The 27,791-nt window shown below is 48.0% G+C and overlaps 12 non-coding genes across 12 annotated transcripts; all 12 read right to left on the bottom strand.

Moving 5' to 3' along the window:
- Window positions 1–3,694: 3,694 nt before the first annotated feature.
- Window positions 3,695–3,813, bottom strand: TRNAL-CAA (transfer RNA leucine (anticodon CAA)). Its single transcript has 2 exons — window positions 3,776–3,813; window positions 3,695–3,740 (listed from the first exon to the last, which is right to left on the bottom strand). It is a non-coding gene; the product is annotated as a tRNA-Leu (tRNA).
- A 65-nt stretch (window positions 3,814–3,878) lies between these two features.
- TRNAL-CAA (transfer RNA leucine (anticodon CAA)) lies at window positions 3,879–3,997 on the bottom strand. Its single transcript has 2 exons — window positions 3,960–3,997; window positions 3,879–3,924 (listed from the first exon to the last, which is right to left on the bottom strand). It is a non-coding gene; the product is annotated as a tRNA-Leu (tRNA).
- Window positions 3,998–5,153: 1,156 nt separating this feature from the next.
- Window positions 5,154–5,272, bottom strand: TRNAL-UAA (transfer RNA leucine (anticodon UAA)). The gene is made up of 2 exons: window positions 5,235–5,272; window positions 5,154–5,199 (listed from the first exon to the last, which is right to left on the bottom strand). It is a non-coding gene; the product is annotated as a tRNA-Leu (tRNA).
- Window positions 5,273–7,893: 2,621 nt separating this feature from the next.
- On the bottom strand, window positions 7,894–8,012 carry TRNAL-CAA (transfer RNA leucine (anticodon CAA)). Its single transcript has 2 exons — window positions 7,975–8,012; window positions 7,894–7,939 (listed from the first exon to the last, which is right to left on the bottom strand). It is a non-coding gene; the product is annotated as a tRNA-Leu (tRNA).
- Window positions 8,013–11,723: 3,711 nt separating this feature from the next.
- TRNAL-UAA (transfer RNA leucine (anticodon UAA)) lies at window positions 11,724–11,842 on the bottom strand. Its single transcript has 2 exons — window positions 11,805–11,842; window positions 11,724–11,769 (listed from the first exon to the last, which is right to left on the bottom strand). It is a non-coding gene; the product is annotated as a tRNA-Leu (tRNA).
- A 2,622-nt stretch (window positions 11,843–14,464) lies between these two features.
- On the bottom strand, window positions 14,465–14,583 carry TRNAL-CAA (transfer RNA leucine (anticodon CAA)). The gene is made up of 2 exons: window positions 14,546–14,583; window positions 14,465–14,510 (listed from the first exon to the last, which is right to left on the bottom strand). It is a non-coding gene; the product is annotated as a tRNA-Leu (tRNA).
- A 795-nt stretch (window positions 14,584–15,378) lies between these two features.
- Window positions 15,379–15,497, bottom strand: TRNAL-CAA (transfer RNA leucine (anticodon CAA)). Its single transcript has 2 exons — window positions 15,460–15,497; window positions 15,379–15,424 (listed from the first exon to the last, which is right to left on the bottom strand). It is a non-coding gene; the product is annotated as a tRNA-Leu (tRNA).
- A 2,253-nt stretch (window positions 15,498–17,750) lies between these two features.
- Window positions 17,751–17,869, bottom strand: TRNAL-CAA (transfer RNA leucine (anticodon CAA)). Its single transcript has 2 exons — window positions 17,832–17,869; window positions 17,751–17,796 (listed from the first exon to the last, which is right to left on the bottom strand). It is a non-coding gene; the product is annotated as a tRNA-Leu (tRNA).
- A 64-nt stretch (window positions 17,870–17,933) lies between these two features.
- On the bottom strand, window positions 17,934–18,052 carry TRNAL-CAA (transfer RNA leucine (anticodon CAA)). The gene is made up of 2 exons: window positions 18,015–18,052; window positions 17,934–17,979 (listed from the first exon to the last, which is right to left on the bottom strand). It is a non-coding gene; the product is annotated as a tRNA-Leu (tRNA).
- Window positions 18,053–20,852: 2,800 nt separating this feature from the next.
- Window positions 20,853–20,971, bottom strand: TRNAL-UAA (transfer RNA leucine (anticodon UAA)). Its single transcript has 2 exons — window positions 20,934–20,971; window positions 20,853–20,898 (listed from the first exon to the last, which is right to left on the bottom strand). It is a non-coding gene; the product is annotated as a tRNA-Leu (tRNA).
- A 2,989-nt stretch (window positions 20,972–23,960) lies between these two features.
- Window positions 23,961–24,079, bottom strand: TRNAL-CAA (transfer RNA leucine (anticodon CAA)). Its single transcript has 2 exons — window positions 24,042–24,079; window positions 23,961–24,006 (listed from the first exon to the last, which is right to left on the bottom strand). It is a non-coding gene; the product is annotated as a tRNA-Leu (tRNA).
- Window positions 24,080–24,143: 64 nt separating this feature from the next.
- Window positions 24,144–24,262, bottom strand: TRNAL-CAA (transfer RNA leucine (anticodon CAA)). The gene is made up of 2 exons: window positions 24,225–24,262; window positions 24,144–24,189 (listed from the first exon to the last, which is right to left on the bottom strand). It is a non-coding gene; the product is annotated as a tRNA-Leu (tRNA).
- Between the last annotated feature and the right edge of the window lie 3,529 nt (window positions 24,263–27,791).

Raw genomic sequence — 27,791 nt, forward strand, 5'->3', positions numbered from 1 at the left:
CACCGAGGTACCTTGTCGGTGTTTCCGTCCAGTGCACATTCGCAAAAAGGTCCGGCTTTGAAGGCCACCTTCCGTGCCACAGCCCAAGAGATTTCGCCCAGTTTACGCGGCTTCCTGTGACGCTACAAAAATGTTTCACAACACTTATCGTTTCCTCTACACTTTCTTTGTTCGTACAACACACCGCAATGTCGTCTGCATATGCCAGCAGCTTAACTTCCACTGCCGCCAAGCTGAAGCCACGTATTTTTTCATTTTCATTTATCGCTAAGCACATCGCTTCGATGTAAATACAAAACAAAAGTGGACTGAGGGGGCAGCCTTGACGCACAGAACGCATTACGTGAATGGGGGCCCCCAAAGACTTGTTAACAATTAAACGTGTTGTGCAGTTCTGGTACGCCAAGGCCACTCCCTCCTTGATGATGGAACCGACATTAATATGATCTAAGATGACAAACAAAATATCATGCGCAACACAATCAAAAGCTTTCTCCAGGTCTATCTGGAGCACCGCAACGCCAAGTGAATCTTCGTCACAACACTCTAGCACACACCGCATCTTGTGAATGTTTGAGCTAATGGTTCTGCCTTTGATTCCACAAGTTTGGTGCTCTCCAACAATTTCTTTAATGACACCTTGAAGTCGCGCTGCCAGAACCTTCATAAAAATCTTGTAGTCGACATTGGTCAGCGATATGGGCCTATACGATGTCACCAGTTTAAGTTTTTCCCCTTCGTCCGTTTTAGGAATTAATATCGTATGCGCTTTGCTGAAGGAGGGCGGCAGAGTTTTCCGTTCGTACGCCTCATTGAACAGCTCAGCTAACCCCGGGGACAGTTCTGTTCTAAACGTCTTATACCATGCTGCGGTTAGGCCATCGGGTCCCGGTGACTTTCCGGGGTTCAGATGACCAATCGCGCTTTCCACTTCGCCTTCCGTTATTCTGCCTTCTAAAAGCTTTTTTGTGTCGTCACTAAGCCGCGGCAAGCGCTTGAGAAACTCTTCTTTAAAACCATGTACATTCGCTTTTCGAATTGCAAAAAGTGACTGATAATACGCAGCAAAGGCCCTTTCGATGCTTTCATTGTCGCTCGCGAGAGTCCCGTTGCAATAGACCTTATCGATGTGGTTTCGGCGTCCTTGCGCTTTTTCGAGACCAAGCGCCCTTTTTGTGGGCGTCTCACCCGCGGCAAGATCATTTGCGCGCGCGCGAACCCAGGCGCCTCGATAACGCTCTCTGTCATGCAGTTCTAATTTTTCCTTGACACTGCGCACCTCGTCTTTGCAAGTCCCAGGCTCCCGACTTTCTAGGGCTATCAGCTGCTGCAGTGTTTTCTTAAGACTTCTTTCTTTTATTTGCGCTTCGAATTTTAGCGTGCTCGATCTGTCAAGCGCTTTCATTTTCACCTTCTGCTTTAAACACTCCCATTTCTCTGCTACTGTTTCCGTTTTTTCCATAAGCACTTCATTAATGGTCTCGTGCACTGCTTCTAAAAAAGGTTCATCTTTTAGTAACAATGCGTTCAGTTTCCATAAATCCCAGTTGAAAACCTTACGCTGTTTCTTCATGCCTATGCGACACACAACCAAACAGTGATCTGAAAACGACACTGGCTCAACCGAAAAATCGTGACACATAGGCTATACATCTAGGGATAGGTATATGCGGTCTAAACGCGCATGGCTATTGCCTTGAAATCGCGTGTAGATCACTTCGCGATTTGCTGCCACACATTCATACACGTCTTCCAAGTCATTTTCGGTTATTAATTTGCCTAGCACGTCACTGCTTTTGTCACGAACGCCAGTGCTATTGACTCTATCGCAAGCCCTTAAAACACAGTTAAAATCACCTAACAAAACCACCCTCTTATCACACTTTGTCCACTGAAACAGGTTAGAAAAAAACTGAGCACGCTCTTCTACACTATTCGGTGCGTATACGCATATAACTCTGAATTCAGTGGCACCATAAACAAAGTCACAATAAACAATTCTGCCCGACTGGCATGAGAAAACACTTTGCACAAGAAGGCCTTGCAATTTTTTTACAAAAAGAACACAACCCGCGGACGTTCCTATCGAGTGGCTTACGACCGCGTAATATCGGTCAGTGAAACGGCGCACCATGCTCCCGGTCTCCTCCTCTCCGTCTACCTTAGTTTCCTGGACGGCTAGGACGTCTATGTCTTGGTCTGTGAGCAACCGATAGAGCTGACTTTGCCTACGCCTAGCCGCCAACCCTCTGACGTTAAGCGTAGCTATACTGAATGGCGGAGTTAATGCCATAGTGACTTGTTAGCTATAGGAGTAGGCCCGGAGCATGGCGCTTACCCTTCACGACCAGCCCTCGGCTAGCCGCCTCCAGGACCATCCTGCTTCCCAGCGCTGTTTTCTTTTGCCTTGTCCGCCAGTCTCCGGTCGGTAGGGACTTTCGGCTTAGGTTTGAGACTACGCCACCTCCCTTGCGGCGCCTTCGCAGGCGGCTCCTGGCTGCTGGTGGACGACGCCCCGTCCTGCTCTACCGAGTCGTCGAGTGGACGCTTTAGCGTGGCGCTGGTCACGCACATCTCGTCGTCGCTGTCCGCCGCCGTCTCTCCCTGACCCTCCGTTGTGTCAGCTGTCCCCACTGGAACCACGTCCGTCTCGACCCGCTCAGGCTCGGCCGTTGACGGGGCGCTGGCCGGTGTAGTCGAAAGCTGGGGAGTCTCCGGAAACTTGGGTGTGTCTGCCGGCGCCGCCCCTCCAGTAGTCACAGGGACCACTGGGCTTCCGACCCCTTTGGCGGCGTCCTCTGCCTCGGCCACGTCCATGACGTAATCAGCCATCGCCTCGTTCTTCGCTGGCCCCATTGCACTGGCGTACGTTCGAACGCAATCGGCCTCGACGTGTCCGAAGCGTTTGCACCGCGAGCAACGGGGTACCTTGCACTCTCGGCGGACGTGCCCTTTGCCTTGGCAGCGCAAGCATTGCATCGGCCGACCAGGCACAACCAGCAAGGCCAGCTCTCCATCGATCCTGATCTGGTGCGGAAGGTCTTCGACCTTGACGCCGCTTTTCAGCTTCAGGAGAGCTGTTCTTGTGGTCGAACACTTGTCGGCCATGCCCGGGACACGCCACCGCTCACGGCTCACCTCCACGACCTTGCCGAAAGCCGACAGCGCCGTCTGTACTTCTTCGTCGCTCACTCCGTGAAGCAGCCAGTGAATTCGTAGCCGCACCTGCTGGTCCTGTGGGTCGACGACGACGCAGCGCCGCCCCTTCACTTGCAGCTCCTTCAAGGCGAGCAGGCGTTTCGTGGGAGCGGCGTCATTGAATGTCACCGCCCACAAGTGGTTAACCTGGTATGCACCGAGGCTTACCACATCCGGCAGCAGGCCCGTTGGCGTCAATGCGTCCCTGAAATCTTCGACCTTGTATGGCCTCGCTCGTACATCACCGTGTAAAAACACGGTGTTGATAACAAGTCGTCCTTTTGGCATTTCCGGCAAAATAAACTGGTATTCGCTATCTTCGTTCCTGTTTCCGCGGCCAGACACGGCCGCTGATACCGCTCCGACGGAGCCCATTCCAAACGCGTCCGCTCGCTATCGCGGCCCGAAGTGGAATGACTCGGCCATTCTGATACGATATGTCAGCCTCAGCAAAAGAAGACGCTGACTCTGTGCTGGTAGTAAAGTAAAAAAAGTTTGTCAGAAGTGGGATTCGAACCCACGCCCTCATATGTGAACCAGAAGCCTCGTTCAACCCATATCACTTCGCAAGGTTTACCTTGTGTCTGGCGCCTTAGACCACTCGGCCATTCTGATACGATATGTCAGCCTCAGCAAAAGAAGACGCTGACTCTGTGCTGGTAGTAAAGTAAAAAAAAGTTTGTCAGAAGTGGGATTCGAACCCACGCCCACATACGTGGACCAGAAGCCTCGTTCAACTCGTATCACTGGGCAAGGTTTCCCTTGAATCTGGCGCCTTAGACCACGCGGCCATTCTGATACAGTATGTCAGCCCCAGTAAAAGAAGACGCTGACTCTGTGCTGGTAGTAAAGTAAAAAAAATTGACAGAAGTGGGATTCGAACCCACGCACACATACGTGGACCAGAAGCCTCGTTCAACCCGTATCACTGCGCAAGGTTTCCCTTGAGTCTGGCGCCTTAGACCTCTCGGCCATTCTGATACGATATGTCAGCCTCAGCAAAAGAAGACGCTTACTCTGTTCTGGTAGTAAAGTAAAAAAATTGACAGAAGTGAGATTCGAACCCACGCACACATACGAGGACCAGAAGCCTCGTTCAACTCGCATCACCGGGCAATGTTTCCCTTAAGTCTGGTGCCTTAGACAACTCGGCCGTTCTGACACGATTTATAAGCTCCAGCAAAAGAAGACACTGACTTTGTTCTGGTAGTAAAGGAGAAAAAGTTTGTCTTAAGTGGGATTCGCACCCACACACACATACGTTGACCTGAAGCCTCGTTCAACTCGTATCACTGGGCAAGGTTTCCCTTGAATCTTGCGCCTTAGACCACGCGGCCATTCTGATACAATATGTCAGCCCCAGTAAAAGAAGACGCTGACTCTGTGCTGGTAGTAAAGTAAAAAAATTGACAGAAGTGGGATTCGAACCCACGCACACATAAGTGGACCAGAAGCCTCGTTCAACTCGTATCACTGGGCAAGGTTTCCCTTGCGTCTGGCGCCTTAGACCACTCGGCCATTCCGACACGATATATCAGCCCCAGCAAAAGGAGACACTGACTTTTTCTGGTTGTAAAGTAGAAAAAAGTTTGTGAGAATAGGGTTCGAACCCACGCCCACATACGTGGACCAGAAGCCTCGTTCAACCCGTATCACTGGGCAAGGTTTCCCTTGAGTCTGGAGCCTTAGACCACTCGGCCATTCTGATACGATATATCAGCCCCAGCAAAAGGAGACACTGACTTTGTTCTGTTAGTGAAGTAAAAAAAAGTTTGTCAGAAAAGGATTGGAACCCACGCCCACATACGTGGACTAGAAGCCTCGTTCAACCCGTATCACTGGGCAAGGTTTCCCTTGAGTCTGGCGCCTTAGACCACTCGGCCATTCTGACAAGATATATCAGCCCCAGCAAAAGAAAAGACTGACTTCGTGCTTGCAGTAAAGAAAAAAAAGTTTGTCAGAAGTGGGATTGGAACCCACGCCCACATACGTGGACCAGAAGCCTCGTTACAATCGTATCACTGGGCAAGGTTTCCCTTAAGTCTGGCGCCTTCGACCACTCGGCCATTCTGACACAATATTTCAGCCCAGCAAAAGGAGACACTGACTTTGTTCTGGTAGTAAAGTAAAAAAAAGTTTGTCAGAATAGGATTCGAACCCACGCCCACATACGTCGACCACAAACCTCGTTCAACTCGCATCACCGAGCAAGGTTTCCCATCCGTCTGGCGCCTTAGACCACTCGGCCATTCTGACACGATATTTGAGCCCCAGCAAAAGGAGACACTGACTTTGTGCTGGTAGTAAAGTAAAAAAAAGTTTCTCAGAAGTGGGATTTGAACCCACGCCCACATAGGTAGACCAGAAGCCTCGTTCAACTCGTATCACTGGGCAAGGTTTCCCTCAAGTCTGGCGCCTTAGACAACTCGGCCATTCTGACACGATATTTCAGCCAAGCAAAAGGAGACACTGACTTTCTTCTGGTAGTAAAGTAAAAAAAATTGTCAGAAGTGGGATTCGAACCCACGCACACATACGTGGACCAGAAGCCTCGTTCAACTCGTATCACTGGGCAAGGTTTCCCTTGAATCTGGCGCCTTAGACCACGCGGCCATTCTGATACAAAATGTCAGCCCCAGTAAAAGAAGACGCTGACTCTGTGCTGGTAGTAAAGTAAAAAAATTGACAGAAGTGGGATTCGAACCCACGCACACATACGTGGACCAGAAGCCTCGTTCAACTCGTATCACTGGGCAAGGTTTCCTTTGCGTCTGGCGCCTTAGACCACTCGGCCATTCTGACACGACATATCAGCCCCAGCAAAAAGAAGAACATGACTTTGTGCTGGTAGTAAAGTAAAAAAAGTTTGTCAGAAGTGGGATTCGAACCCACGCCCACATACGTGAACCAGAAGCCTCGTTTAACCCGTATCACCGGGAAATGTTTCCCTTAAGTCTGGCGCCTTAGACCACGCGGCCATTCTGATACAAAATTTAAGCCTCAGTAAAAGAAGACGCTGACTTTGCGCTGGTAGTAAAGTAAAAAAAAATTGACAGAAGTGGGATTCGAACCCACGCACACATACGTGGACCAGAAGCCTCGTTCAACTCGTATCACTGGGCAAGGTTTTCCTTGCGTCTGGCGCCTTAGACCACTCGGCCATTCTGATACGAGATATCAGCCCCAGGAAAAGAAGACACTGACTTCGTGCTGGTAGTAAAGTAAAAAAAAGTTTGTCAGAAGAGGGATTCGAACACACGCTCACATACGTGGACCAGAAACCTCGTTCAACCCCTATCACTGGGCAAGGTTTCCCTTGAGTCTGGCGCCTTAGACCACTCGGCCATTCTGACACGATATATCAGCCCCAGCAAAAGAAGACACTGACTTCGTGCTGGTAGTAAAGTAAAAAAAGTTTGTCAGAAGTGGGACTCGAACCCACGCCCACATACGTGAACCAGAAGCCTCGTTTAACCCGTATCACCGGGAAATGTTTCCCTTAAGTCTGGTGCCTTAGACAACTCGGCCGTTCTGACACGATTTATAAGCTCCAGCAAAAAAAGACACTGACTTTGTTCTGGTAGTAAAGTAAAAAAAATTGTCAGAAGTGGGATTCGAACCCACGCCCACATACGTGGACCGGAAGCCTCGTTCGATTCGTATCACTGGGAAAGGTTTCCCTTGAGTCTGGCGCCTTAGACCACGCGGCCCTTCTGATACAATATGTCAGCCCCAGCAAAAGGAGACACTGACTTTGTGCTGGTAGTAAAGTAAAAAAATTGACGGAAGTGAGATTCGAACCCACGCACACATACGTGGACCAGAAGCCTCGTTTAACTCGCATCACCGCGCAAGGTTTCCCTTCAGTCTGGCGCCTTAGACCACTCGGCCATTTTGATACGATATATCAGCCCCAGCAAAAGGAGACACTGACTTTGTTCTTGTAGTAAAATAAAAAAAGTTTGTCAGAAGTAGGATTCAAACCCACGCCGTCATACGTGGACCAGAAGCCTGATTCAACCTGTCTCACTGCGCAAGGTTTACCTTGAGTCTGGCGCCTTAGACCACTCGGTCATTCTGACACAATATTTCAGCCCAGCAAAAGGAGACGCTGGCTTTGTTCTGGTAGTAAAGAAAAAAAAAGTTGTGAGAATAGGATTCGAACCCACGCCCACATACGTGGACCAGAAGCCTCGTTCAACCCGTATCACTGGGAAAGGTTTCCCTTGAGTCTGGAGCCTTAGACCACTCGGCCATTCTGACACGATATTTCAGCCCCAGCAAAAAGAGACACTGACTTTGTGCTGGTAGTAAAGTAAAAAAAAGAGCTTCTCAGAAGTGGGATTTGAACCCACGCCCACATACGTAGACCAGAAGCCTCGTTCAACCCGTATCACTGGGCAAGGTTTCCATTGAGTCTAGCGCCTTCGACCACTCGGCCATTCTGACACAATATTTCAGCCCAGCAAAAGGAGACACTGACTTTCTTCTTGTAGTAAAATAAAAAAAGTTTGTCAAAAGTGGGATTCGAACCCACGCCCTCATATGTGGACCAGAAGCCTCGTTCAACACGTATCACTGCGCAAGGTTTACCTTGTGTCTGGCGCCTTAGACCACTCGGCCATTCTGATACGATATGTCAGCCTCAGCAAAAGAAGACGCTGACTCTGTGCTGGTAGTAAAGTAAAAAAAGTTTGTCAGAAGTGGGATTCGAACCCACGCCCACATACGTGGACCAGAAGCCTCGTTCAACTCGTATCACTGGGCAAGGCTTCCCTTGAATCTGGCGCCTTAGACCACGCGGCCATTCTGATACAATCTGTCAGCCCCAGTAAAAGAAGACGCTGACTCTGTGCTGGTAGTAAAGTAAAAAAAATTGACAGAAGTGGGATTCGAACCCACGCACACATACGTGGACCAGAAGCCTCGTTTAACTCGTATCACTGGGCAAGGTTTCCCTTGCGTCTGGCGCCTTAGACCACTCGGCCATTCTGACACGATATATCAGCCCAAGCGAAAGAAGACACTGACTTCGTGCTGGTAGTAAAGTAAAAAAAGTTTGTCAGAAGTGGGATTCGAACCCACGCCCACATACGTGAACCAGAAGCCTCGTTTAACCCATATCACCGGGAAATGTTTCCCTTAAGTCTGGCGCCTTAGACCACGCGGCCATTCTGATACAATATGTCAGCCCCAGTAAAAGAAGACGCTGACTTTGTGCTGGTAGTAAAGTAAAAAAAAATTGACAGAAGTGGGATTCGAACCCACGCACACATACGTGGACCAGAAGCCTCGTTCAACTCGTATCACTGGGCAAGGTTTTCCTTGCGTCTGGCGCCTTAGACCAATCGGCAATTCTGATACGAGATATCAGCCCCAGCAAAAGAAGACACTGACTTCGTGCTGGTAGTAAAGTAAAAAAATTGACAGAAGTGGGATTCGAACCCACGCACACATACGTGGACCAGAAGCCTCGTTCAACTCGTATCACTGGGCAAGGTTTTCCTTGCGTCTGGCGCCTTAGACCACTCGGCCATTCTGATACGAGATATCAGCTCCAGGAAAAGAAGACACTGACTTCGTGCTGGTAGTAAAGTAAAAAAAAGTTTGTCAGAAGAGGGATTCGAACCCACGCTCACATACGTGGACCAGAAACCTCGTTCAACCCCTATCACTGGGCAAGGTTTCCCTTGAGTCTGGCGCCTTAGACCACTCGGCCATTCTGATACATATCAGCCCCAGCAAAAGGAGACACTGACTTTGTGCTGGTAGTAAAGTAAAAAAAGTTTGTCAGAAGTGGTATTCGAACCCACGCCCACATACGTGAACCAGCAGCCTCGTTTAACCCGTATCACCGGGAAATGTTTCCCTTAAGTCTGGCGCCTTAGACCACGCGGCCATTCTGATACAATATGTCAGCCCCAGTAAAAGAAGACGCTGACTTTGTGCTGGTAGTAAAGTAAAAAAAAATTGACAGAAGTGGGATTCGAACCCACGCACACATACGTGGACCAGAAGCCTCGTTCAACTCGTATCACTGGGCAAGGTTTTCCTTGCGTCTGGCGCCTTAGACCAATCGGCAATTCTGATACGAGATATCAGCCCCAGCAAAAGAAGACACTGACTTCGTGCTGGTAGTAAAGTAAAAAAAAGTTTGTCAGAAGAGGGATTCGAACCCACGCTCACATACGTGGACCAGAAGCCTCGTTCAACCCCTATCACTGGGCAAGGTTTCCCTTGAGTCTGGCGCCTTAGACCACTCGGCCATTCTGATACATATCAGCCCCAGCAAAAGGAGACACTGACTTTGTGCTGGTAGTAAAGTAAAAAAAAAAGCTTCTCAGATGTGGGATTTGAACCCACGCCCACATAGGTAGACCAGAAGGCTCGTTTAACCTGTATCACCGGACAATGTTTCCCTTAAGTCTGATGCCTTAGACAACTCGGCCGTTCTGACACGATATATAAGCTTCAGCAGAAGACACTGACTTCGTTCTTGTAGTAAAGTAAAAAAAGTTTGTCAGAAGTGGGATTCGCACCCACGCACACATACGTTAACCAGAAGCCTCGTTCAACTCGTATGACTGGACATGGTTTCCCTTGAGTCTAGCGCCTTCGACCGCTCGGCCATTCTGACACAATATTTCAGCCCAGCAAAAGGAGACACTGACTTTGGGCTGGTAGTAAATAAAAAAAAGAGTTTGTCAGAAGTGGGATTAAACCCACGCCCTCATACGTGGACCAGAAGCCTCATTCAACCCGTATCACTGCGCAAGGTGTACCTTGAGTCTGGCGCCTTAGACCACTCGGTCATTCTGACACAATATTTCAGCCCAGCAAAAGGAGACACTGGCTTTGTTCTGGTAGTAAAGTAAAAAAAAGTTGTGAGAATAGGATTCGAACCCACGCCCACATACGTGGACCAGAAGCCTCGTTCAACCCGTATCACTGGGCAAGGTTTCCTTTGAGTCTGGAGCCTTAGACCACTCGGCCATTCTGACACGATATTTCAGCCCCAGCAAAAAGAGACACTGACTTTGTGCTGATAGTAAAGTAAAAAAAAGAGCTTCTCAGAAGTGTGATTGGAACCCACGCCCACATACGTAGACCAGAAGCCTCGTTCAACCCGTATCACTGGGCAAGGTTTCCATTGAGTCTAGCGCCTTCGACCACTCGGCCATTCTGACACAATATTTCAGCCCAGCGAAAGGAGACACTGACTTTCTTCTTGTAGTAAAATAAAAAATGTTTATCAAAAGTGGGATTCGAACCCACGCCCTCATATTTGGACCAGAAGCCTCGTTCAACCCGTATCTCTGCGCAAGGTTTACCTTGTGTCTGGCGCCTTAGACCACTCGGCCATTCTGATACGATATGTCAGCCCCAGTAAAAGAAGACGCTGACTCTGTGCTGGTAGTAAAGTAAAAAAAATTGACAGAAGTGGGATTCGAACCCACGCACACATACGTGGACCAGAAGCCTCGTTCAACCCGTATCACTGCGCAAGGTTTCCCTTGAGTCTGGCGCCTTAGACCTCTCGGCCATTCTGATACGATATGTCAGCCTCAGCAAAAGAAGACGCTTACTCTGTTCTGGTAGTAAAGTAAAAAAATTGACAGAAGTGAGATTCGAACCCACGCACACATACGAGGACCAGAAGCCTCGTTCAACTCGCATCACCGGGCAATGTTTCCCTTAAGTCTGGTGCCTTAGACAACTCGGCCGTTCTGACACGATTTATAAGCTCCAGCAAAAGAAGACACTGACTTTGTTCTGGTAGTAAAGGAGAAAAAGTTTGTCTTAAGTGGGATTCGCACCCACACACACATACGTTGACCTGAAGCCTCGTTCAACTCGTATCACTGGGCAAGGTTTCCCTTGAATCTTGCGCCTTAGACCACGCGGCCATTCTGATACAATATGTCAGCCCCAGTAAAAGAAGACGCTGACTCTGTGCTGGTAGTAAAGTAAAAAAATTGACAGAAGTGGGATTCGAACCCACGCACACATAAGTGGACCAGAAGCCTCGTTCAACTCGTATCACTGGGCAAGGTTTCCCTTGCGTCTGGCGCCTTAGACCACTCGGCCATTCCGACACGATATATCAGCCCCAGCAAAAGGAGACACTGACTTTTTCTGGTTGTAAAGTAGAAAAAAGTTTGTGAGAATAGGGTTCGAACCCACGCCCACATACGTGGACCAGAAGCCTCGTTCAACCCGTATCACTGGGCAAGGTTTCCCTTGAGTCTGGAGCCTTAGACCACTCGGCCATTCTGATACGATATATCAGCCCCAGCAAAAGGAGACACTGACTTTGTTCTGTTAGTGAAGTAAAAAAAAGTTTGTCAGAAAAGGATTGGAACCCACGCCCACATACGTGGACTAGAAGCCTCGTTCAACCCGTATCACTGGGCAAGGTTTCCCTTGAGTCTGGCGCCTTAGACCACTCGGCCATTCTGACACGATATATCAGCCCCAGCAAAAGAAAAGACTGACTTCGTGCTTGCAGTAAAGAAAAAAAAGTTTGTCAGAAGTGGGATTGGAACCCACGCCCACATACGTGGACCAGAAGCCTCGTTACAATCGTATCACTGGGCAAGGTTTCCCTTAAGTCTGGCGCCTTCGACCACTCGGCCATTCTGACACAATATTTCAGCCCAGCAAAAGGAGACACTGACTTTGTTCTGGTAGTAAAGTAAAAAAAAGTTTGTCAGAATAGGATTCGAACCCACGCCCACATACGTCGACCACAAACCTCGTTCAACTCGCATCACCGAGCAAGGTTTCCCATCCGTCTGGCGCCTTAGACCACTCGGCCATTCTGACACGATATTTGAGCCCCAGCAAAAGGAGACACTGACTTTGTGCTGGTAGTAAAGTAAAAAAAAGTTTCTCAGAAGTGGGATTTGAACCCACGCCCACATAGGTAGACCAGAAGCCTCGTTCAACTCGTATCACTGGGCAAGGTTTCCCTCAAGTCTGGCGCCTTAGACAACTCGGCCATTCTGACACGATATTTCAGCCAAGCAAAAGGAGACACTGACTTTCTTCTGGTAGTAAAGTAAAAAAAATTGTCAGAAGTGGGATTCGAACCCACGCACACATACGTGGACCAGAAGCCTCGTTCAACTCGTATCACTGGGCAAGGTTTCCCTTGAATCTGGCGCCTTAGACCACGCGGCCATTCTGATACAAAATGTCAGCCCCAGTAAAAGAAGACGCTGACTCTGTGCTGGTAGTAAAGTAAAAAAATTGACAGAAGTGGGATTCGAACCCACGCACACATACGTGGACCAGAAGCCTCGTTCAACTCGTATCACTGGGCAAGGTTTCCTTTGCGTCTGGCGCCTTAGACCACTCGGCCATTCTGACACGACATATCAGCCCCAGCAAAAAGAAGAACATGACTTTGTGCTGGTAGTAAAGTAAAAAAAGTTTGTCAGAAGTGGGATTCGAACCCACGCCCACATACGTGAACCAGAAGCCTCGTTTAACCCGTATCACCGGGAAATGTTTCCCTTAAGTCTGGCGCCTTAGACCACGCGGCCATTCTGATACAAAATTTAAGCCTCAGTAAAAGAAGACGCTGACTTTGCGCTGGTAGTAAAGTAAAAAAAAATTGACAGAAGTGGGATTCGAACCCACGCACACATACGTGGACCAGAAGCCTCGTTCAACTCGTATCACTGGGCAAGGTTTTCCTTGCGTCTGGCGCCTTAGACCACTCGGCCATTCTGATACGAGATATCAGCCCCAGGAAAAGAAGACACTGACTTCGTGCTGGTAGTAAAGTAAAAAAAAGTTTGTCAGAAGAGGGATTCGAACACACGCTCACATACGTGGACCAGAAACCTCGTTCAACCCCTATCACTGGGCAAGGTTTCCCTTGAGTCTGGCGCCTTAGACCACTCGGCCATTCTGACACGATATATCAGCCCCAGCAAAAGAAGACACTGACTTCGTGCTGGTAGTAAAGTAAAAAAAGTTTGTCAGAAGTGGGACTCGAACCCACGCCCACATACGTGAACCAGAAGCCTCGTTTAACCCGTATCACCGGGAAATGTTTCCCTTAAGTCTGGTGCCTTAGACAACTCGGCCGTTCTGACACGATTTATAAGCTCCAGCAAAAAAAGACACTGACTTTGTTCTGGTAGTAAAGTAAAAAAAATTGTCAGAAGTGGGATTCGAACCCACGCCCACATACGTGGACCGGAAGCCTCGTTCGATTCGTATCACTGGGAAAGGTTTCCCTTGAGTCTGGCGCCTTAGACCACGCGGCCCTTCTGATACAATATGTCAGCCCCAGCAAAAGGAGACACTGACTTTGTGCTGGTAGTAAAGTAAAAAAATTGACGGAAGTGAGATTCGAACCCACGCACACATACGTGGACCAGAAGCCTCGTTTAACTCGCATCACCGCGCAAGGTTTCCCTTCAGTCTGGCGCCTTAGACCACTCGGCCATTTTGATACGATATATCAGCCCCAGCAAAAGGAGACACTGACTTTGTTCTTGTAGTAAAATAAAAAAAGTTTGTCAGAAGTAGGATTCAAACCCACGCCGTCATACGTGGACCAGAAGCCTGATTCAACCTGTCTCACTGCGCAAGGTTTACCTTGAGTCTGGCGCCTTAGACCACTCGGTCATTCTGACACAATATTTCAGCCCAGCAAAAGGAGACGCTGGCTTTGTTCTGGTAGTAAAGAAAAAAAAAAGTTGTGAGAATAGGATTCGAACCCACGCCCACATACGTGGACCAGAAGCCTCGTTCAACCCGTATCACTGGGCAAGGTTTCCCTTGAGTCTGGAGCCTTAGACCACTCGGACATTCTGACACGATATTTCAGCCCCAGCAAAAAGAGACACTGACTTTGTGCTGGTAGTAAAGTAAAAAAAAGAGCTTCTCAGAAGTGGGATTTGAACCCACGCCCACATACGTAGACCAGAAGCCTCGTTCAACCCGTATCACTGGGCAAGGTTTCCATTGAGTCTAGCGCCTTCGACCACTCGGCCATTCTGACACAATATTTCAGCCCAGCAAAAGGAGACACTGACTTTCTTCTTGTAGTAAAATAAAAAAAGTTTGTCAAAAGTGGGATTCGAACCCACGCCCTCATATGTGGACCAGAAGCCTCGTTCAACACGTATCACTGCGCAAGGTTTACCTTGTGTCTGGCGCCTTAGACCACTCGGCCATTCTGATACGATATGTCAGCCTCAGCAAAAGAAGACGCTGACTCTGTGCTGGTAGTAAAGTAAAAAAAGTTTGTCAGAAGTGGGATTCGAACCCACGCCCACATACGTGGACCAGAAGCCTCGTTCAACTCGTATCACTGGGCAAGGCTTCCCTTGAATCTGGCGCCTTAGACCACGCGGCCATTCTGATACAATCTGTCAGCCCCAGTAAAAGAAGACGCTGACTCTGTGCTGGTAGTAAAGTAAAAAAAATTGACAGAAGTGGGATTCGAACCCACGCACACATACGTGGACCAGAAGCCTCGTTTAACTCGTATCACTGGGCAAGGTTTCCCTTGCGTCTGGCGCCTTAGACCACTCGGCCATTCTGACACGATATATCAGCCCAAGCGAAAGAAGACACTGACTTCGTGCTGGTAGTAAAGTAAAAAAAGTTTGTCAGAAGTGGGATTCGAACCCACGCCCACATACGTGAACCAGAAGCCTCGTTTAACCCATATCACCGGGAAATGTTTCCCTTAAGTCTGGCGCCTTAGACCACGCGGCCATTCTGATACAATATGTCAGCCCCAGTAAAAGAAGACGCTGACTTTGTGCTGGTAGTAAAGTAAAAAAAAATTGACAGAAGTGGGATTCGAACCCACGCACACATACGTGGACCAGAAGCCTCGTTCAACTCGTATCACTGGGCAAGGTTTTCCTTGCGTCTGGCGCCTTAGACCAATCGGCAATTCTGATACGAGATATCAGCCCCAGCAAAAGAAGACACTGACTTCGTGCTGGTAGTAAAGTAAAAAAAATTGACAGAAGTGGGATTCGAACCCACGCACACATACGTGGACCAGAAGCCTCGTTCAACTCGTATCACTGGGCAAGGTTTTCCTTGCGTCTGGCGCCTTAGACCACTCGGCCATTCTGATACGAGATATCAGCTCCAGGAAAAGAAGACACTGACTTCGTGCTGGTAGTAAAGTAAAAAAAAGTTTGTCAGAAGAGGGATTCGAACCCACGCTCACATACGTGGACCAGAAACCTCGTTCAACCCCTATCACTGGGCAAGGTTTCCCTTGAGTCTGGCGCCTTAGACCACTCGGCCATTCTGACACGATATATCAGCCCCAGCAAAAGAAGACACTGACTTCGTGCTGGTAGTAAAGTAAAAAAAGTTTGTCAGAAGTGGGACTCGAACCCACGCCCACATACGTGAACCAGAAGCCTCGTTTAACCCGTATCACCGGGAAATGTTTCCCTTAAGTCTGGTGCCTTAGACAACTCGGCCGTTCGGACACGATTTATAAGCTCCAGCAAAAAAAGACACTGACTTTGTTCTGGTAGTAAAGTAAAAAAAATTGTCAGAAGTGGGATTCGAACCCACGCCCACATACGTGGACCGGAAGCCTCGTTCGACTCGTATCACTGGGAAAGGTTTCCCTTGAGTCTGGCGCCTTAGACCACGCGGCCATTCTGATACAATATGTCAGCCCCAGCAAAAGGAGACACTGACTTTGTGCTGGTAGTAAAGTAAAAAAATTGACGGAAGTGAGATTCGAACCCACGCACACATACGTGGACCAGAAGCCTCGTTTAACTCGCATCACCGCGCAAGGTTTCCCTTCAGTCTGGCGCCTTAGACCACTCGGCCATTCTGATACGATATATCAGCCCCAGCAAAAGGAGACACTGACTTTGTTCTTGTAGTAAAATAAAAAAAGTTTGTCAGAAGTAGGATTCAAACCCACGCCGTCATACGCGGACCAGAAGCCTCATTCAACCTGTCTCACTGCGCAAGGTTTACCTTGAGTCTGGCACCTTAGACCACTCGGTCATTCTGACACAATATTTCAGCCCAGCAAAAGGAGACACTGGCTTTGTTCTGGTAGTAAAGAAAAAAAAAGTTGTGAGAATAGGATTCGAACCCACGCCCACATACGTGGACCAGAAGCCTCGTTCAACCCGTATCACTGGGCAAGGTTTCCCTTGAGTCTGGAGCCTTAGACCACTCGGCCATTCTGACACGATATTTCAGCCCCAGCAAAAAGAGGCACTGACTTTGTGCTGGTAGTAAAGTAAAAAAAGAGCTTCTCAGAAGTGGGATTTGAACCCACGCCCACATACGTAGACCAGAAGCCTCGTTCAACCCGTATCACTGGGCAAGGTTTCCATTGAGTCTAGCGCCTTCGACCACTCGGCCATTCTGACACAGTATTTCAGCCCAGCAAAAGGAGACACTGACTTTCTTCTTGTAGTAAAATAAAAAAGTTTGTCAAAAGTGGGATTCGAACCCACGCCCTCATATGTGGACCAGAAGCCTCGTTCAACACGTATCACTGCGCAAGGTTTACCTTGTGTCTGGCGCCTTAGACCACTCGGCCAATCTGATACGATATGTCAGCCCCAGTAAAAGAAGACGCTGACTCTGTGCTGGTAGTAAAGTAAAAAAAATTGACAGAAGTGGGATTCGAACCCACGCACACATACGTGGACCAGAAGCCTCGTTCAACTCGTATCACTGGGCAAGGTTTCCCTTGCGTCTGGCGCCTTAGACCACTCGGCCATTCTGACACGATATATCAGCCCCAGCAAAAGAAGACACTGACTTCGTGCTGGTAGTAAAGTAAAAAAAGTTTGTCAGAAGTGGGATTCGAACCCACGCCCACATACGTGAACCAGCAGCCTCGTTTAACCCGTATCACCGGGAAATGTTTCCCTTAAGTCTGGCGCCTTAGACCACGCGGCCATTCTGATACAATATGTCAGCCCCAGTAAAAGAAGACGCTGACTTTGTGCTGGTAGTAAAGTAAAAAAAAATTGACAGAAGTGGGATTCGAACCCACGCACACGTACGTGGACCAGAAGCCTCGTTCAACCCGTATCACTGCGCAAGGTTTACCTTGTGTCTGGCGCCTTAGACCACTCGGCCATTCTGATACGATATGTCAGCCTCAGCAAAAGAAGACGCTGACTCTGTGCTGGTAGTAAAGTAAAAAAAGTTTGTCAGAAGTGGGATTCGAACCCACGCCCTCATATGTGAACCAGAAGCCTCGTTCAACCCATATCACTTCGCAAGGTTTACCTTGTGTCTGGCGCCTTGGACAACTCGGCCATTCTGACACAATATTTCAGCCAAGCAAAAGGAGACACTGAGTTTCTTCTGGTAGTAAAGTAAAAAAAAATTGTCAGAAGTGGGATTCGAACCCACGCACACGTACGTGGACCAGAAGCCTCGTTCAACCCGTATCACTGCGCAAGGTTTACCTTGTGTCTGGCGCCTTAGACCACTCGGCCATTCTGATACGATATGTCAGCCTCAGCAAAAGAAGACGCTGACTCTGTGCTGGTAGTAAAGTAAAAAAAGTTTGTCAGAAGTGGGATTCGAACCCACGCCCTCATATGTGAACCAGAAGCCTCGTTCAACCCATATCACTTCGCAAGGTTTACCTTGTGTCTGGCGCCTTAGACCACTCGGCCATTCTGATACGATATGTCAGCCTCAGCAAAAGAAGACGCTGACTCTGTGCTGGTAGTAAAGTAAAAAAAGTTTGTCAGAAGTGGGATTCGAACCCACGCCCACATACGTGGACCAGAAGCCTCGTTCAACTCGTATCACTGGGCAAGGTTTCCCTTGAATCTGGCGCCTTAGACCACGCGGCCATTCTGATACAGTATGTCAGCCCCAGTAAAAGAAGACGCTGACTCTGTGCTGGTAGTAAAGTAAAAAAAATTGACAGAAGTGGGATTCGAACCCACGCACACATACGTGGACCAGAAGCCTCGTTCAACTCGTATCACTGGGCAAGGTTTCCCTTGCGTCTGGCGCCTTAGACCACTCGGCCATTCTGACACGATATATCAGCCCCAGCAAAAGAAGACACTGACTTCGTGCTGGTAGTAAAGTAAAAAAAGTTTGTCAGAAGTGGGATTCGAACCCACGCCCACATACGTGAACCACAAGCCTCGTTTACCCGTATCACCGGGAAATGTTTCCCTTAAATATGGCGCCTTAGACCACGCGGCCATTCTGATACAATATGTCAGCCCCAGTAAAAGAAGACGCTGACTTTGTGCTGGTAGTAAAGTAAAAAAAATTGACAGAAGTGGGATTCGAACCCACGCACACATACGTGGACCAGAAGCCTCGTTCAACTCGTATCACTGGGCAAGGTTTTCCTTGCGTCTGGCGCCTTAGACCAATCGGCAATTCTGATACGAGATATCAGCCCCAGCAAAAGAAGACACTGACTTCGTACTGGTAGTAAAGTAAAAAAAAGTTTGTCAGAAGAGGGATTCGAACCCACGCTCACATACAGGTACCAAAAGCCTCGTTCAACCCCTATCACTGGGCAAGGTTTCCCTTGAGTCTGGCGCCTTAGACCACTCGGCCATTCTGATACATATCAGCCCCAGCAAAAGGAGACACTGACTTTGTGCTGGTAGTAAAGTAAAAAAAAGCTTCTCAGAAGTGGGATTTGAACCCACGCCCACATAGGTAGACCAGAAGGCTCGTTTAACCCGTATCACCGGACAATGTTTCCCTTAAGTCTGATGCCTTAGACAACTCGGCCGTTCTGACACGATATATAAGCTTCAGCAGAAGAAGACACTGACTTCGTTCTGGTAGTAAAGTAAAAAAAGTTTGTCAGAAGTGGGATTCGCACCCACGCACACATACGTTGACCAGAAGCCTCGTTCAACTCGTATGACTGGACATGGTTTCCCTTGAGTCTAGCGCCTTTGACCGCTCGGCCATTCTGACACAATATTTCAGCCCAGCAAAAGGAGACACTGACTTTGGGCTGGTAGTAAATAAAAAAAGAGTTTGTCAGAAGTGGGATTCGAACCCACGCCCACATACGTGGACCAGAAGCCTAATTCAACCCGTACCACTGGGCAAGGTTTCCCTAAGGTCTGGCGCCTTCGACCACTCGGCCATTCTGACACGATACTTTGGTCCTAACCAAAGGAGACACTGGCTTTGTTCTTGCACTAAAATAAAAAAAGTTTGTCAGAAGTAGGATTCAAACCCATGCCCACATACGTGGACCAGAAGCCTCGTTCAACCCGTATCACTGCGCAAGGTTTCCCTTGAGTCTGGCGCCTTAGACCTCTCGGCCATTCTGATACGATATGTCAGCCCCAGTAAAAGAAGACGCTGACTTTGTGCTGGTAGTAAAGTAAAAAAAATTGACAGAAGTGGGATTCGAACCCACGCACACATACGTGGACCAGAAGCCTCGTTCAACTCGTATCACTGGGCAAGGTTTTCCTTGCGTCTGGCGCCTTAGACCAATCGGCAATTCTGATACGAGATATCAGCCCCAGCAAAAGAAGACACTGACTTCGTACTGGTAGTAAAGTAAAAAAAAGTTTGTCAGAAGAGGGATTCGAACCCACGCTCACATACAGGTACCAAAAGCCTCGTTCAACACCTATTACTGGCCAAGGTTTCCCTTGAGTCTGGCGCCTTAGACCACTCGGCCATTCTGATACATATCAGCCCCAGCAAAAGGAGACACTGACTTTGTGCTGGTAGTAAAGTAAAAAAAAGCTTCTCAGAAGTGGGATTTGAACCCACGCCCACATAGGTAGACCAGAAGCCTCGTTCAACTCGCATCACCGGGCAATGTTTCCCTTAAGTCTGGTGCCTTAGACAACTCGGCCGTTCTGACACGATTTATAAGCTCCAGCAAAAGAAGACACTGACTTTGTTCTGGTAGTAAAGGAGAAAAAGTTTGTCTTAAGTGGGATTCGCACCCACACACACATACGTTGACCTGAAGCCTCGTTCAACTCGTATCACTGGGCAAGGTTTCCCTTGAATCTTGCGCCTTAGACCACGCGGCCATTCTGATACAATATGTCAGCCCCAGTAAAAGAAGACGCTGACTCTGTGCTGGTAGTAAAGTAAAAAAATTGACAGAAGTGGGATTCGAACCCACGCACACATAAGTGGACCAGAAGCCTCGTTCAACTCGTATCACTGGGCAAGGTTTCCCTTGCGTCTGGCGCCTTAGACCACTCGGCCATTCCGACACGATATATCAGCCCCAGCAAAAGGAGACACTGACTTTTTCTGGTTGTAAAGTAGAAAAAAGTTTGTGAGAATAGGGTTCGAACCCACGCCCACATACGTGGACCAGAAGCCTCGTTCAACCCGTATCACTGGGCAAGGTTTCCCTTGAGTCTGGAGCCTTAGACCACTCGGCCATTCTGATACGATATATCAGCCCCAGCAAAAGGAGACACTGACTTTGTTCTGTTAGTGAAGTAAAAAAAAGTTTGTCAGAAAAGGATTGGAACCCACGCCCACATACGTGGACTAGAAGCCTCGTTCAACCCGTATCACTGGGCAAGGTTTCCCTTGAGTCTGGCGCCTTAGACCACTCGGCCATTCTGACACGATATATCAGCCCCAGCAAAAGAAAAGACTGACTTCGTGCTTGCAGTAAAGAAAAAAAAGTTTGTCAGAAGTGGGATTGGAACCCACGCCCACATACGTGGACCAGAAGCCTCGTTACAATCGTATCACTGGGCAAGGTTTCCCTTAAGTCTGGCGCCTTCGACCACTCGGCCATTCTGACACAATATTTCAGCCCAGCAAAAGGAGACACTGACTTTGTTCTGGTAGTAAAGTAAAAAAAAGTTTGTCAGAATAGGATTCGAACCCACGCCCACATACGTCGACCACAAACCTCGTTCAACTCGCATCACCGAGCAAGGTTTCCCTTCCGTCTGGCGCCTTAGACCACTCGGCCATTCTGACACGATATTTGAGCCCCAGCAAAAGGAGACACTGACTTTGTGCTGGTAGTAAAGTAAAAAAAAGCTTCTCAGAAGTGGGATTTGAACCCAGGCCCACATAGGTAGACCAGAAGCCTCGTTCAACTCGTATCACTGGGCAAGGTTTCCCTCAAGTCTGGCGCCTTAGACAACTCGGCCATTCTGACACGATATTTCAGCCAAGCAAAAGGAGACACTGACTTTCTTCTGGTAGTAAAGTAAAAAAAATTGTCAGAAGTGGGATTCGAACCCACGCACACATACGTGGACCAGAAGCCTCGTTCAACTCGTATCACTGGGCAAGGTTTCCCTTGAATCTGGCGCCTTAGACCACGCGGCCATTCTGATACAAAATGTCAGCCCCAGTAAAAGAAGACGCTGACTCTGTGCTGGTAGTAAAGTAAAAAAATTGACAGAAGTGGGATTCGAACCCACGCACACATACGTGGACCAGAAGCCTCGTTCAACTCGTATCACTGGGCAAGGTTTCCTTTGCGTCTGGCGCCTTAGACCACTCGGCCATTCTGACACGACATATCAGCCCCAGCAAAAAGAAGAACATGACTTTGTGCTGGTAGTAAAGTAAAAAAAGTTTGTCAGAAGTGGGATTCGAACCCACGCCCACATACGTGAACCAGAAGCCTCGTTTAACCCGTATCACCGGGAAATGTTTCCCTTAAGTCTGGCGCCTTAGACCACGCGGCCATTCTGATACAAAATTTAAGCCCCAGTAAAAGAAGACGCTGACTTTGCGCTGGTAGTAAAGTAAAAAAAAATTGACAGAAGTGGGATTCGAACCCACGCACACATACGTGGACCAGAAGCCTCGTTCAACTCGTATCACTGGGCAAGGTTTTCCTTGCGTCTGGCGCCTTAGACCACTCGGCCATTCTGATACGAGATATCAGCCCCAGGAAAAGAAGACACTGACTTCGTGCTGGTAGTAAAGTAAAAAAAAGTTTGTCAGAAGAGGGATTCGAACACACGCTCACATACGTGGACCAGAAACCTCGTTCAACCCCTATCACTGGGCAAGGTTTCCCTTGAGTCCGGCGCCTTAGACCACTCGGCCATTCTGACACGATATATCAGCCCCAGCAAAAGAAGACACTGACTTCGTGCTGGTAGTAAAGTAAAAAAAGTTTGTCAGAAGTGGGACTCGAACCCACGCCCACATACGTGAACCAGAAGCCTCGTTTAGCCCGTATCACCGGGAAATGTTTCCCTTAAGTCTGGTGCCTTAGACAACTCGGCCGTTCTGACACGATTTATAAGCTCCAGCAAAAAAAGACACTGACTTTGTTCTGGTAGTAAAGTAAAAAAAATTGTCAGAAGTGGGATTCGAACCCACGCCCACATACGTGGACCGGAAGCCTCGTTCGATTCGTATCACTGGGAAAGGTTTCCCTTGAGTCTGGCGCCTTAGACCACGCGGTCCTTCTGATACAATATGTCAGCCCCAGCAAAAGGAGACACTGACTTTGTGCTGGTAGTAAAGTAAAAAAATTGACGGAAGTGAGATTCGAACCCACGCACACATACGTGGACCAGAAGCCTCGTTTAACTCGCATCACCGCGCAAGGTTTCCCTTCAGTCTGGCGCCTTAGACCACTCGGCCATTTTGATACGATATATCAGCCCCAGCAAAAGGAGACACTGACTTTGTTCTTGTAGTAAAATAAAAAAAGTTTGTCAGAAGTAGGATTCAAACCCACGCCCTCATACGTGGACCAGAAGCCTCATTCAACCCGTATCACTGCGCAAGGTGTACCTTGAGTCTGGCGCCTTAGACCACTCGGTCTTTCTGACACAATATTTCAGCCCAGCAAAAGGAGACACTGGCTTTGTTCTGGTAGTAAAGTAAAAAAAAAAGTTGTGAGAATAGGATTCGAACCCACGCCCACATACGTGGACCAGAAGCCTCGTTCAACCCGTATCACTGGGCAAGGTTTCCTTTGAGTCTGGAGCCTTAGACCACTCGGCCATTCTGACACGATATTTCAGCCCCAGCAAAAAGAGACACTGACTTTGTGCTGATAGTAAAGTAAAAAAAAGAGCTTCTCAGAAGTGTGATTGGAACCCACGCCCACATACGTAGACCAGAAGCCTCGTTCAACCCGTATCACTGGGCAAGGTTTCCATTGAGTCTAGCGCCTTCGACCACTCGGCCATTCTGACACAATATTTCAGCCCAGCGAAAGGAGACACTGACTTTCTTCTTGTAGTAAAATAAAAAATGTTTATCAAAAGTGGGATTCGAACCCACGCCCTCATATTTGGACCAGAAGCCTCGTTCAACCCGTATCACTGCGCAAGGTTTACCTTGTGTCTGGCGCCTTAGACCACTCGGCCATTCTGATACGATATGTCAGCCTCAACAAAAGAAGACGCTGACTCTGTGCTGGTAGTAAAGTAAAAAAAAGCTTCTCAGAAGTGGGATTTGAACCCATGCCCACATAGGTAGACCAGAAGCCTCGTTCAACTCGTATCACTGGGCAAGGTTTCCCTTATGTCTGGCGCCTTGGACAACTCGGCCATTCTGACACAATATTTCAGCCAAGCAAAAGGAGACACTGAGTTTCTTCTGGTAGTAAAGTAAAAAAAAATTGTCAGAAGTGGGATTCGAACCCACGCACACGTACGTGGACCAGAAGTCTCGTTCAACCCGTATCACTGCGCAAGGTTTACCTTGTGTCTGGCGCCTTAGACCACTCGGCCATTCTGATACGATATGTCAGCCTCAGCAAAAGAAGACGCTGACTCTGTGCTGGTAGTAAAGTAAAAAAAGTTTGTCAGAAGTGGGATTCGAACCCACGCCCTCATATGTGAACCAGAAGCCTCGTTCAACCCATATCACTTCGCAAGGTTTACCTTGTGTCTGGCGCCTTAGACCACTCGGCCATTCTGATACGATATGTCAGCCTCAGCAAAAGAAGACGCTGACTCTGTGCTGGTAGTAAAGTAAAAAAAGTTTGTCAGAAGTGGGATTCGAACCCACGCCCACATACGTGGACCAGAAGCCTCGTTCAACTCGTATCACTGGGCAAGGTTTCCCTTGAATCTGGCGCCTTAGACCACGCGGCCATTCTGATACAGTATGTCAGCCCCAGTAAAAGAAGACGCTGACTCTGTGCTGGTAGTAAAGTAAAAAAAATTGACAGAAGTGGGATTCGAACCCACGCACACATACGTGGACCAGAAGCCTCGTTCAACTCGTATCACTGGGCAAGGTTTCCCTTGCGTCTGGCGCCTTAGACCACTCGGCCATTCTGACTTTTTTTTTTTTTTTTCTTTATTGCCTTTTAATAACCACAAGCAAAGGAAATACATACAAAATATGTACACTTACTAAAACACCAGCTTCAACTTGGCCAGTGCACTTGGTTTAAAAAGGCTTCACAGAAGCCAATTGGTCGAGCACAGGTAACCACTCGGGGGGTTCAGGCAGCGCTTTAAACACGTCTCGTGTATACAGCATACTCTCAACAAAATAGTCTCTCGCTGAACGTGCGTCTACACGCATATGTCGAACATCCATTCTTGTCCTCCACACACTATGCATGCAAAGCAACATTAACATGTCACTCGGCACTTCCCCTGCAGCTGCACACGGAAGAAAACGGATTCCAAAAGCGTTGATAGGTAGTTCTTTTTTTATAGTCCGTTGTAGTACGTCCCACAAGAACACAGCATCATGGCAGTCGAGAAAGATATGATTTATCGTTTCTGGTTTGCCGCAGATTAGACAGTTGACGGACCACGGTACAAAAAGCCCTTTACTTTTTAGCCATGGCAGTACAGGGAGAGTGCCGGTATGCACTTGAAAGAAGAATGTTTTGACAGAGGGTCTGACCGGCATTCTCTTAACACGTTTAAACACGTCACGCTCAGAACCTAGCCTGCACGAAGCTCGGTAGACGGGCACTGGCAGGAAGACATCAAGAAGGTCACGATACAGTTTCTTTTTAGTCACGTCGGACAAGTATTCGTACGAAAATCTTTCCTTGAGCAGGCGTGTAGCTGTAACTACTTCTCGCAAATAAGGACTGAGTGGTCCAGCTTCGAAGGAAAAAGATGACACGACGAAATCGGATAAGGGGGTCTGCAGTCTTGCTTGGATCACAGTTCTCAAGAAATTGTCAGTTTGATCTCGAGCGAACATGAATCTGCTCACCAACTGCTTAAAAAACAAATGCAAAAGCCCCAGACCACCATATTTTACCCTATGAAATAAATTGCACCGGCTCGTGCGCTCCCACTGCGACCCCCATATAAAGGTCGCGAATACTCGGTGCATTTTCTGGACCGAAGTGCGGGTCATGGTTAACACTTGTAATACATAAAACACTTTTGCAATCAGAAATACATTGCACACGGACGCTTTTGCAAACATTGATAAATTGCGACCTCCCCACTTATCAGTACAATTTTTAATGCGTTGACGTTCCTCAGACCAATACTCCGTAGCATTGCGGTAGTGATCCAAAGGCACACCGAGGTACTTTCCGGGCATGATTTTCCAATTCATGTTACAGTAAACTTCGGGTGTGCTTTGCCACTGGCCATGCCAAACGCCTAGACATTTTGGCCAACTAATTGCGCTGCCCGTTGCTGCACAGAATTCCCTAGCTATTCGTACAACTTCTTGCACACTTTCTTTGTCACTGCAAAACACTGCGACGTCATCAGCATAGGCTAAAATTCTAATTCCACTGGTCAGAAACGTATACCCTCTTATACTTGGTGATGCAAGTATTCGTAAACAGAAGGGCTCTAAGTAAAGCGCGAAAAGGAGTGGCGACAAGGCACAACCTTGCTTCACGCTCGAGCGCACAGGAATTGAAGCACTTACTTCTTTGTTGATTACTAAATTAGCCCTGCAGTCATGATACACCATTCTAACGCCTTCTGTAATGACAGTTCCTACATTCACATGTTCCAGCAATAAAAAAAAAATTTCATGTACGACTTTATCGAACGCTTTGTGCAGGTCTAGCTGAATCATAGCCACGCGGTCATTATTTGCATCACAGCATTCTAGAATACTTCTGGTTACGTGTATATTTGTGAATATGGTTCTGCCCTTAATCCCACATGTCTGATGCGGGCCGACAAGGGATGTGACAACACTTTGGAGCCGTCTTGCTAGGACCTTCGTGTATATTTTATAGTCAGTGTTGCTCAAACTGATAGGTCGGTAGGATTCCACTGAAAGTAGCTTTGCGGGGTCATCAGTTTTGGGGATTAATACTACGTGTGCTGTCCTAAATGAATGAGGTGTTTGCTGCTTGTCGTAGCATTCTCTGATCACTCGGTGTAATGCCAGTGCCATTTCTGTCTTAAAAAATTTGTATATGGCAGCACCAAGCCCATCCGGCCCTGGTGACTTGCCGTTACCCAGGTTATCTATAGCTGATTCAATTTCTGCCACAGTGATTTCTACTTCCAGTAGCTCCCGCTCAGAGTCTTCCAATCTCGGCATAAGGGTCAGAAAGTCCTCTTTGAATCGTTCGGGGTCATTGATTGTATGGCTAAGGAGTTGCGTATAAAACTCGACAAAGGCGTGCTTTATCTGTTCGCGGTCCCGGGTAATGTAATTGCGGTATCGAATTTCATTTATCTCTTTGTTTGCTGCATGTTTCTTTTCTTCACTGAGCACCCGCTTAGTGGGCGTTTCACCCATCCACAGCCGTTCAGTGCGAGCCCTTATCATTGCTCCGCGGTACTTTTCGTCGTCGATGAATTCGAGCTTTGCTTTCGCCTCCTTTATTTCTTTCTTAAATTTTCCCGGCACTTCATTTTCTACGCTTAACATGTAGTCTAGTTCGCTTTGTAACTGCCTCTCTTGTTGCCTTTCCCGATTACGTAATACACAGGCTCTTTCAATCGCTATCATCTTTATATCACACTTCATTTGCTCCCACACAGCTATGAAGTTATTGGTCTCCAAACGAAGAGCATTTGAAAGACATTCTTTGGTTTTTTTGACAAATATTTCATCTTGCAGCAGCTTTTCATTAAATTTCCATAGAAACCAATTAAACTTCGCAGCCTTACGTTTTTCGCCAATGTTGACCTTGACCAGACAATGATCACTAAAACTAAGATGTTGAATTTGATAAGATGAGCATAGTGGCACCAACTTTGCCGACAAATATATTCTGTCTAATCTCGCGTGCGAATGACCTTGAAAGTGCGTATATCCTACTTCACCCTCTCGCGTCATTACATAACCGACATCTTCCAGCCCTGTCTCGTTCACTATTTTATTCAACAGCTCAGCGCTTCTATCGCGCACATTGAAGCTCGTTGTCTTATCCTCAGCTCTACAGACACAATTGAAGTCCCCTAGAACCACAACATTTCTTTCCGTTTTCAAGAATCCTTCAATCGCTCTGAAAAAAAAATCCCGTTCGTGCGATCTATTCGGTGCATAAACACACACAACGCGCCAAGGCATTCCAGAAACACTGAAGTCGCACACAACCAGCCTACCGCTATCGCAGGTAGACACATTTTCAACAACCGCGATACTACTACGTATGAAAACGACACAGCCTCCTGACCGCCCAACAGCATGACAAACGCAGACATTGTACCTAGAGCGAAAAACTTGAACCA

This window comes from Rhipicephalus microplus, chromosome 2 (assembly GCF_043290135.1).
Source record: "Rhipicephalus microplus isolate Deutch F79 chromosome 2, USDA_Rmic, whole genome shotgun sequence".
Classification (NCBI taxonomy): domain Eukaryota; kingdom Metazoa; phylum Arthropoda; class Arachnida; order Ixodida; family Ixodidae; genus Rhipicephalus; species Rhipicephalus microplus.